We start from the raw sequence: 11,867 nt of genomic DNA on the forward strand, positions 1-11,867 counted from the left end.
TAATTATTACATTGCTTCATGACTCACATATGATTTGTTGATCATAAAATATTAATTTGTTTAGTTAATTTTCACTTCTAATTTTAGCAATTTATAAATTATATTTTTTAATCTCTCATTGCAGTCCTTTAAGAGAATCATATGCATTTTTGTTTGTAATTTCTCTTGAATATTTTCACAGAGTGAATGATCAATTCATCTGGGCTATAAGTAGAGAATGTGATGTATGTATTTTATAAAAAAATATAAATTATTATTAAAAATAGTCACATGACAGATAGAATTTCATTAAAAAATTAATTTTAAATAATACATAAACACACATTTGCTTTGTTGTCGGTCCGCTTGGTGCATTTTTTATTTTTCTAGAAAGATTTAATTGCAAACAAATAAAATCTTACGTATTTACATATATAACACCAAACCTTCAATTTTTACTTACTTGCTATATTCTATGCAGGAAAAGATTTATTTCATTTTTTAAAATCAAATCAAAGCTTTGATATTTTTTCATTTTAAAAAATTATTTAGACTATTGAATTAAATTAAATTAATTCAAATTTAAAATATATTATTTAACTCAATTTATTTTAATTCAATCTAAATTATTAAATTAATTTTTTATAATTTTTTTAATTTTATGTAATTGCATTTAAAAATGAATTAAATAATTATATTGATTATGATTAATTAATTTACTTTAAATTACTGATGAAAAATATCTTATATTAAGTTAACAATATAATTAAAGAGAAATATTTATTAGTAAAAATAATCTCTCAAATAAAATTACTTTTTTCACTGGGAAAAAAGAAACAGCTCATCACATAAATTTAATTAAAAAAAGGCGGCATTTAAATGCATACCACCAAATTCCTATGTATTACATATTTAACACCTAAACTTTATCTTTTACATTTATACCACACAAATCTTTCATATGATATAAAAATGTCATTAATTTAACTGTAAAAAAATAAAATGCACCTTCATTTCCAAAAATTAGGTGGCTTATATACAAACATTTCAGATTAGATGTTACATATGTAAATACATAGAAATCAAATGATAGATATCTAAATCTTCCCGCACAAAAAAAAAAAAAAAAAAAAAAAAAAAAAAAAAAAAAAGCAAACAAACATGGTGAAAGAGGTAACGTAAGAAATTAAAAAATAATAAATAAAAAATTGGTTGAAGGACTTTTATCTTGCCGTCTACGTAGGAATACGGTCCCTCAGTGTTTAGGGCGACCGAGCCGAATTAGATTTTTTTTTTTGAAGATTTATTATTTTAATATATACTAAAAATTTTCATGACTTCTTTATTTTTCAACATTTGAGGTTTTTCTGATAGGAGCAGTAGGGGTCAGGGTATGAGGAAATATCATGTGTGGATAACATACGTGCGAATTAGTAGTATTGTGGTGTTATTGTAACAAATATCACCACACCATAAAACCATTGAAACTGCACCTACCCTATTCGCATGTAAATTTTCCTCCAAAGGGGGTGGGGGAATAGACTCTGGGAGCTGCTTATTTTGTTACGAGAATGAGATTGCGAGTGTGAGCTATGTGTCTATGTCGACGGTGAGGTAGAAGAAAAAATATTACGTGTGCAATTTAGATATATGGACGGCGGCGTAAATATTCTCTCAAGCTAAGATGGGATGATGGTGGCAAGAGAGTGAGTGAGAGCTTCATTTAGGCCCAGCAACAACAACATTTATTAGTCATGATGTGTAATATTTAAAATGAAAATAAATGGTGGCAAGAGCGTGAAACATGCTTCCAACAAGAAACGTAGTGACAACAATGTGGAGAGATACATCTCAGAGACACTCCCAACAGAGAACGTGTGTGGAGTTCATGCAACAATAAGTCTGGAGTCAAAAACACCATTTTATTCATCTTCCTAGAGGTTTTGGCAAGGAGTAGAGTACCACAAAATTTAAACATTATAAAAATTAATTTAATAATTTAAATTGAATTAAAACTAAATTGAGTTAAATAATATACTTTAAATTTGAATTAATTTATTTAATATAATGCTCTAAATAATTTTTTAAAATGAAAATAAAAATATTTCTTTCACAATTTTCACGTTCTATTCCAACTAATTGTACCCAAAAATTAAAAAGGAAAATAGAGAACCATTTAACTCTGGACCAATTACATTAATAAAAAAAAGACATTTACATATGCCACACAATTCTCATGTATTTACATATCTAACACCTAAACTTTGACTTACCCCACAAATCTTTCACATCAAATTAAAATATCATTATTTTGATTTGATTTTAAAAAATAAAATATTTTTTTTTTGCATAGAATGTCGCATGCAAGTCAATATTTAGAAAAATTATTCCATACGGATCGCTTGCGTGCGGTGTCCGATCCGGACCGTAAATCACCTGATCTACGGTCCCGATGCATTTCGCTGGGCCCACCGATTTTTTTTTTTTAACGGAAATAATCCTGACCGTAGATCACCGTGATCTACGGTCAGGATCGGACACCGCATGCAGAGATGCATGCGGTGTCCGCACGCAATAATCCCTCCAATATTGAAAGTTGTAAATACAAAATTTTTTATTTGTTTGCATGTAAATCTTTCTAGAAAATAAAAAAGTGTCGCCGCACCAGCGGAACATGAGCGAGCCCAAACCCAGCTTATATTCGGCTCGTTTATATTTCGAGCTCAACAAGTGTGTTCGTGTTCGGCTCGTTTGCTTAGCGAGCCAAACACGAGTCGTTCACAAAGAAAGAGTAACAACCCTAATCGCGTAGTCTTCAGATGATAAGGATTGAGACAAGATTTAAAATATCAATTGAATCTAATTTAATAATTTTTATTCTATTTTCTTCATTAATACTTTAATTGATTATAAATCTTTGTAGCCTTGTAGTTAATTAAAATTTTAAAAAATACTACTTATGAAAGAGAAAGATATATATATATATTATATATATATATATGATTGATTACTAGTGTTTCAAGCCAAAACAAGCCGAACACGAACGAACAAGATACATATACTACATTCTTTAGTTGTAACATAGCTGAATTGATCCTCCACTCTGAAAATGTCTAAGAGAAATTACAAATAAACATGCATATGGTCCTCTTGAAAGACTATAATGAGAGATTAACAATTTTAATTTAGAAATTGTTATAATTAGAAGTGAAAATTAACTAAACAAATTAGCCTTTTATGATCAACAAATCATAAGGGAACCACGAAAATAATGCAATATCTCATTCATAATAATAATAAAAAAATTAAAAAAAATAATGAATGCAATCATAACATCTCGAGTATAAGACCTAATGCATATGAAATAAGTATGAATTAAAAAAAATAAAAATGATGAATGCAACCAAACCTAGCTAGAGTTCATGAAACTGCATATACTCACAGTCATTTAACAACAAATATATACACCAATTAACCTCTAAAAATTATTTTCAAATATTTGCAAATCAAAGCAATATGATCTTCCCTAAAACCTCATTAAGCATTCATGCATCCGACGTCGGAATCAGATTGTTGGTTTGGTTGAATTCCCTGTCAGAAAACATATTAAATAATATATTGAATATGAATCTCATATAATAAATGAACTATGAAGTATAAAAGCAAAACAGCTTCAAAGCCAATAAGAAATAAACACCTTAAAGTTTTAGCTCTCATATTACATTCTCTCAAAAACTTTCGATAAATTGGAGCAATCAATCTCTTCCTTCTGATTTTGGATACATTGAAGTTGTCATCAGATTCACTCAATTCAGATTTCGAACTCCCAATGCTGCTTTGAATTTTATGATCTTTTACACATTCATGAGAACAACTTTATGTCACCACTTCAGAAAAAGCTAAAGTTAATTATATTAAGCACTTATTATGTCAAAATGAATTGAAACGAAATATAATACATAGATCGAATTATTAGTAAAACATTCAGAAATTACCAGGCGTCCCTATATCGCTTTCTTTTTTTGTTAGAATGACGTAAGCAGGTGTAGTCAATCTCTTTTTTCTCTTTGGTGTGAGAGACGACCATGGATCATCTTCTTTATCATTTTCATGGCCGTCATTACTTCCTAATTTATTCCAATTGATTTCTTCCTTAATGCATGAGCATGTAGTCTTTTTAACTGTAAATTTACGTACATAAAATTCTTTATTCTCAACAAGCATATACTCAAACTATCTGTCTCTTTTTAGAGCTCATGTATGTGTATGAATCCGTGAGTGTGTGTGTTATTCAGCAAGATAAGCAATTACCGAATAATTCATATGAACAAAATTTTTTTTGTGCTGGTGCATCTATCTGCTTTCTATTTTTCAAAATAGAACACGCAGTGTCTTCAAGCTCCTCATTTGAAGTATCATTTATGAAGATTATGGGTGGTTTAGCTACCTTCTTGGAAGCCATTAATTTGATCTAATCACTAGCACAAATTTAACATAATTCATTAATGATGTTATACAATAAATAAATAAATAAATAAAATGTTGATGCAACTTAAAATGTTTGAAATTAGGCAATAAGTAAAGCAAAAATGAATTAAATCAACATATATTTAATTAGTTCAACTTTAAGGTTCACCAAGAACATCAGCGTTCCGAAATAAATCAAGTGTTCTTTAGCAGTCATGTGCACTATATTGACAGTCCATTCAGAGGTGAAAATGATTGTGATTAGTCAATTAATTAGATTTAATAAACAATAAATATTTTAATTAACGATTTTTTAATAAACAATATTTTGGCAAAACGATTTTGTTTTTGGGTAATTGATACAAAAAGATAAAAATAAAATAAAATCGCATGGTCATTTTCATGATGCATTGCCAACTATTTTTCTAATAAGAAACATGATATAAAATACAAGATATAATAATAAGACCAAAGTTCTTCAATGTATAATTATATGAAAAAAAGCTTACGGTTTTGAAGAATATATAAGAAAAAAAAAATCTTAAAATTGAATGATTGTTTTTTGTAATATATCGTCCAACTTTTCCTTTAAAATTAAGAAATGTGATATGAAATAATAATTATTATTATTGTGAAAACAACAACGCCTAAACTCTTTTTTCATTGACAACATTTAAAAATTAGTTTTAGATATTTTGATTATTTTTAAAAATAAATTAATTAAGTTTATATATATATATATATATATATATATATATATATATATTAAATAGATTTGCTATTAAAATAAAATAAAAAAAATAAAAAAATACATATATATAAACATATGATAGCAAACAAGAGTTTGGATAAAGTAGTCATTTGTTTTCTAGGTTGATAATAACCGCACATGATTCATGTAAAACATCGTTTGTGGGGTTATAAATTAATTCATATGTTAACCTAGAACTATTTAAAAGTCAATATTTTCCGGTGATAGATCTTAAACTTCACCAAAAAATGTTTTGAATATTGACATTAAATAATAATCAAAATCACATCAATAAATAAAATATAAATATTATTGAACCATGATTTTGAACTCTAATTAAGAAACAGAGACGATGAATTTGATCCCAATCTCGATCTCTAATTAGAAAATAGCAGGCAGTGTACTCGAACTCGAAGAGAGATTCAATAGGCTGGGAAAATAAGATTTATTGAATATTTTGAGGAAAGTAAGATTTTTTTCAGCAATTTAATGCATTCAACAATCGAAATAAAATCTGGTGGAATAAATAGGGAAGAACCGATAATTTGATTAAAAAAAAAACTTAGTGAAAATTATTCGATAATCAGATTTAAACCCTATTACAATGTTCTTACGAGACGAGATTCAAAAAAACATAATTGGATAAATCAGGAAGAGACGCATAATTTGATAAGATAAAAGGTTGGTGCTTACCGGAGGCCTGAGGGTGAAGAACAGACATACTTCTCAAATTGAGGGAGACTTGTAAGTAATTATATAAAGCATGAGGTTTCATTTTTTAAAACTTACTTAATTTGAAATAAATTTTAATGACTACCAACCTTCCAAATATAAACCTCCCGTTTTGGATGAATTATTCTTACTAAATTTCCAGAAATCGTCAAATATTTCACGTAATAATCGGCTAGCTTAAGTCAAACTTAGGGGCCGTTTGCCAATTCATGCGATGTTTAATTCTGTTAAATTTCTGAAATTGTTTGGCATTTTTTTCTTGGGTGTAATTTGGTTAATTAAAATATAAATTTACGACTAAATATCACGACTGATTTATTTAAAATATAACTTTTATACTAAATATTGATGAATTATTAGTATTTTAATATCACATACATTTACTTTACAGTTGAGCAAAAAATTATCGATCTCATTTAAGTATTAATTAATCAATTTAATTTTTGTTTATTTAGTTTTAGTGAAATTTAAAATAACATTAAGTGAAATTTGTGAAATTAATTAGCTTTCATGAACTTGTCTAGGCATGCTTACCCAATATTCCTCCATGAGTTACGTCGGGTCTAATGTAAATGCTTTAGATACTATTGCTTACGTTTGATGTGCAATCACATTTGTTTTCTCTTAATAAATATTTATTTAAAGTTTTTTATTATTTTTAATTTCAATTTAAAAAAAAAGCCATGAATTTTTTTAAAAAGAAAAAAAAACTAAATCATGATTATTGATAAAGTAAATTTAAAAATATTAAGTTAATTAAATTAATAGCTAAATAGAAATTAATATCTGATTAACTGAATAAAATAATAATTAATAATTAATATAATTACATATGATATTAAACCAAAAACAAATCAAAAATTAATTGCGTCATCAATATTTAGTACTAAAATTATATTTTACTCAACCAAATTATGCCAAATTTAACATCATTAAACATCTATCACTTCAAATAGATTTTGAAATTAATTAATTAAAACGTACAGAATCTAGATTTTGAGTTAAATCGTATGAATTAGTGAACAGGCCCTAAATATTTAATAACTCCTTTTTTGTCTTATGCTAGCTGGTCATTTATTACTTGATATATTTGACGATTTATGGAATAATAGCAGGAGTAATCATTAAAAAAAGTGTTTATATTTGGAAGGTTGATTGGTAGATGTTATTAAAAAAAGCAGAAGAATAGATTTGGAATTTATTTCCAATTAAGTAAGTCTTAAAAAATGAAACATCGTCCTTTATATAATTACTTGCAAATATCCCTCAATTAGAGAAGCATGTCAAGCACCGGGTTTTTATCTGATCCAAGTATGTGTTTCTTCCTGACTTTTCTCTTATTCTATGCTTTTTTTCATTGATTTAGGTATATTATATGTTCAAACATTATAGCAAAATTTATTTTGGGTGAGAATGATTGTCTTCAATTGAGCAGAAATAATATGGAGCAAATCATACTATGTAAATCATAATATTCAATATCATGGAGCGGTTTTAAGATTTTCTTTTTTAAATCATACTTTTTTTTTTCAATATCTTCTTTAGTCCTACGTATTCAATAATATGAGAATATTTTTAAATCATTATTTTCTATACTCAAGATAATGGACAATCGCAGCTTTTGGAAATAGGGGGTTGAATTTTGTCTGTGTCAGTCGAACGCCTTAGAGGATCTCCAATGGTTTGTTATCACTGTAAAACTGGCTAACATGACAAGATTAATGGCCAAGCAGACCAAATGTTTTGATTATCATCACAATGTCGTTGAGACCAAACAATCAAGGGAAAAATTGGGGTTCGCAGAGGACGAGAAGTCGAGCAATGAAAACTACGTGAGCAAATTCAAGACGAACACTGGGATTAACAAGTGCGATAATGACATCCTACTTGGCAGCTATTCTTCTATCAAGTATTTCAAGACTTTTTTATCAGTTAAAGCATCGTCATGTAATAAGATCAGGGGCTATATGTTTATTTCCTGCAATGAAACCATGGAGAAGGATGTTAAGATGCAGTTGTTCTATTTCCCACTAAGCTATTGTGACTCTGTCTGGGCAATTACTCTCAGGATGTCTCTTTTTCTTTACAATGAAACAACTCGTCAACTTCATTGAACTTTTGAAACAACCAGTTTTGGGGGTTATAATATAGATTCAACAGCCTGAGAAGATATCAACTATAACGACACTTCTAGGTTTCCAGCACATGTGAGGATTCATATTAAAAAGCTCTGCAAACCCCTTGAGGAGGACGCATTCAGACCAATTTTACAAAATTCTTGTGACCCCACAGTTAGTTTTGAACACTCAGTTGTAGAAACCTTGGCCCTGTTAGATTTGTACGAGAAACAGGACATGAAGGCCCTGTTAGATTTGTACGAGAAACAGGACATGAAGGCCCTGTTAGATTTGTACGAGAAACAGGACATGAAGGCCCTGTTAGATTTGTACGAGAAACAAGACATGAAGCTTAATGAAGCTTTTGGGAAGAGCAAGCTCAAGGAAAGGATGTACCAAGTTAAAACAATTAGCTAGCTTAGATTGAGTATATGTTTGTTGTTATAATTCTATAGTTAGTTTCATTTTTTGTGGTTTCTTAGAATTATTTGTTTTATTTTTAACGTGTTTAATTGTCTTCTATTTTTAAAGGGTTATTACACGTTTCATGTGATATTGATAAAATGATTGTCTCACTTGGACGGAATGTTTTCCTATCTTATTTTTACTCACAACATTTAAAATAAATAGTCAATTATGTCCTAACTTTTGATTTCAGACCTTCAGCAATATCTTACACACGTCTGCTTATTTTCATTGAAGAATCAAAGTTAAATGAATTCTTTCCCACTTGATTTTTAAGATGTAAATTTAATTATCGGCCTAATGTTAACTATTTTAAATCAAAATTAATTATGAAACTTTTAAATATTTAATAAATATTTAGCAAACTATTGATTTTTAACCATCGATATAAAATCATCAAACTATCTCATTTAACACTATTAATCTAAAACCATTTAATGAGTTAAATATAATTAATGCTAAATAAAAAGCTATTAATGTTATGCTTTTCGATAAATTCAGATCTTATTATTATTTTGTTCATGATCTCAGATGAGAGAAGGAGAAGTTAAATATTTTCTTATGACATTGACTTATAATATCTAAATTTATCAATATAATTCAAATCTCTCTCCTAATTAAAAAGTAAAAATAAATAGGATTATTTTTGTAATGCAAGACTTTGATTTGATTTACAGTGTTTAAAGATTGATTGCAAACGTATAAATTTGTTTTAAGTCACAGGTTTCCTGGCTCCTTAGTGGGTCATACCTGGGTTAATGCATATTTGAATGCACATATTTAGCCTTCAAGTTCTCTTACCTCTTTTTAAGTATGCCAGGGAAAGAATAAATGCATTAAATACATTAGATGATCGATTAATAATCATTAACGCTTTATGGTCATGATTAATGTGGCACTTCTTTTGCTTGTATTTCATGCCGCTTTATAAATATGGGTCTAGTGGCAATAATGAGGTCCACATTTTTCCTTCATTAAACCCTCATCTCTTGAAGTATTTGTTACATGTGAAAGATGAAAATCTCAAATGAAAAGATTGACGTTGTGGATGGCAATGTAATTGCAGCACTATTCAACAAGAAGAAAATGAACATATATGCTTTTGCTAGCTTTGGAACCTATCTCGAACGACTTTAAGAGCTTGGCGACCGTTCCCTTCATTTGAATTTAATTTTTAACAAATTATAAATACAATAGTGCAGTCTGACAAGAAAAAATTAATAATATTAAGAACACATGAATCAAAGTCCAAATAGCTTTAAGCAAATTATTTAAAAGCATTAAATATTTCTTAAGCTCATTTGGGGGTAAAAAATCCTTTGAATTTTATATGTTTATATTAAAATAAGTGTTTTACGTGACAATGAGGTCACCGAATATTAAGTTTACACGGCATTATAAGCCCTGGAAACATCAAAGAACTAAAAAATGATATTTTTTGAAGCATTCAGTGTAATCAAATCTTTGGCAGAATTGATCAAAACACATTTTTAGATATCATTGTTGGAGTTTAAAGCTCTTCATGTACTTCAATTTTTTAGGAACCGTATTACACATTGAGATGTATATAATTAGGCCATACTCCAACATATTTGAAGAGGACTTCTGGATAAATATAATGTTGTGATTAATTTTGTTAGAATAGCATCACAAGATGATCAACTGATTAAGATTAGTAGATTTAAGAGGAGTAGAAAACTGAAGAATATTTGGAAAACTACTTCATTGGTTCTTTCATGTAAGATTTTTTAAAATACAAAGAATAAAGAGCTACAAACGAACCAAGCATTCGAAAATTTTGCTCGATAAGATCCGTTGGTTAAAATAAATAACATGAAAGCACTAAACTTAATATGTTTGGAAAAAAAGTGTTTGGTTAAAAATCAAATTACTCAATAATACTACTCTTTAATCTGCTCGATAATAAGTCTATTATTATCATATGAAGCGGACAAGAACCGAGCTCCAATAGACTAGAATGAGAAACAAACCAAGCTTGAGTGTAAATACGAATGCTCTCTCAGCTCAGTCTCCAGCTTACACTAGACCTGACATTGTTTGTTTGCAGCTCTAAAAGAATGCATTGTTCTAGACCAACATAGTTGGTTCTTCTAATTTTAAGCACTAACTCATCTTATAATGCCCTATTTTTTGAAAACAACTAAATATGAGCTATATATAACAAATTCCTATAAATTTTAGTTTGACATAAATTGCACTATGATTATCATAAAAGAAGGTAATATTTCTTGCATGAAATGAAATTCTCAGTCGCATGAAAACCTTATCTCGACTTGATATATGGAGACCGCAACTCTGAACTCTTTCATATTGGTAAACTGGCCGTCACCTTCTCCCTAGGTGCCTGATAGCTTGATTATTTCCAGAGCTTCCTATCTCTCTGTAGAGAAAACATAAACCAAAGGAAAACGAAGTTTGACATTTCTGTCTTTATACATCCCAATAAACTATCCTTTGGTAATGACACTAACACACTATTAACGAGGTTAATAAATCTTCTTGTTGTTAGGCCTAAATGAAGGTCACACTCATTCTCTTGTCGCCACTCTCTTGTCGCCATCATCCCAACTTAGCCTTAGCCTTGAGAAAATATTCATATTTTCTTTGGAAGATTTATATACATATCATTTGATTTCTATGTATTTACACATCTGACCTCTAAACTGAAATGTTTATATATAAGCCACCTAAATTTTGGATAAGATGGTGCATTTTATTTTCTTAAAGTTTAATTAATGATATTTTTATATGATATGAAAGATTTGTGTGGTATAAATGTAAAAAAAATAAAATTTAGGTGTTAAATATGTGAAAATTTTCTTTCACAATTTTCACTTTGTGTTCCAACTAATTGTTCAGAAAAAAACAAAAAATAAAAAATAAAGATATGTTCCAAATAATTCTGGACCAATTAAACTCTTTTATATTTACATATCTAATACCTAAACTTTGACATAACCCCCCAAATCTTTCACATCACATTAGAAATATCAATATTTTGATTTGATTTTAAAAAATAAAATAAATCTTTTCCTGCAAAGAATGTTGCAGATAATTCAATATATAGATGAACATCTTGTTGTGTTGTGATTGATGAGTATAGGATGAAATTGAGCTCTGAAACCAATCAATGTTTAGTTACAATAGAAGATATGAATGAAGCCTTTAAAGAGGTCGAGGAATATGGTTGATAGAGGAAAATATGAAACTTGGCACAACTTAGAGGAGGTATAAGCCGTGCAACATTTCGCTCATTCAATAATCATAATCTAATTATTATGCGTATCATGACACTTTATTTATAATAAGTCATGCTATATAATATTAATTAATCA

General features: G+C 28.4%; 1 protein-coding gene across 1 annotated transcript in view; it reads left to right on the plus strand.

Annotated features, from left to right (window-relative positions):
- LOC110036154 overlaps nt 1-11,867 on the plus strand; it is a 17,712-nt gene that overhangs the window by 1,166 nt on the left and 4,679 nt on the right. The window lies entirely within an intron of this gene.

The sequence above is a fragment of the Phalaenopsis equestris genome, unplaced genomic scaffold (genome assembly GCF_001263595.1).
Source record: "Phalaenopsis equestris unplaced genomic scaffold, ASM126359v1 Scaffold203211, whole genome shotgun sequence".
NCBI classification, from domain to species: Eukaryota; Viridiplantae; Streptophyta; class Magnoliopsida; order Asparagales; family Orchidaceae; genus Phalaenopsis; species Phalaenopsis equestris.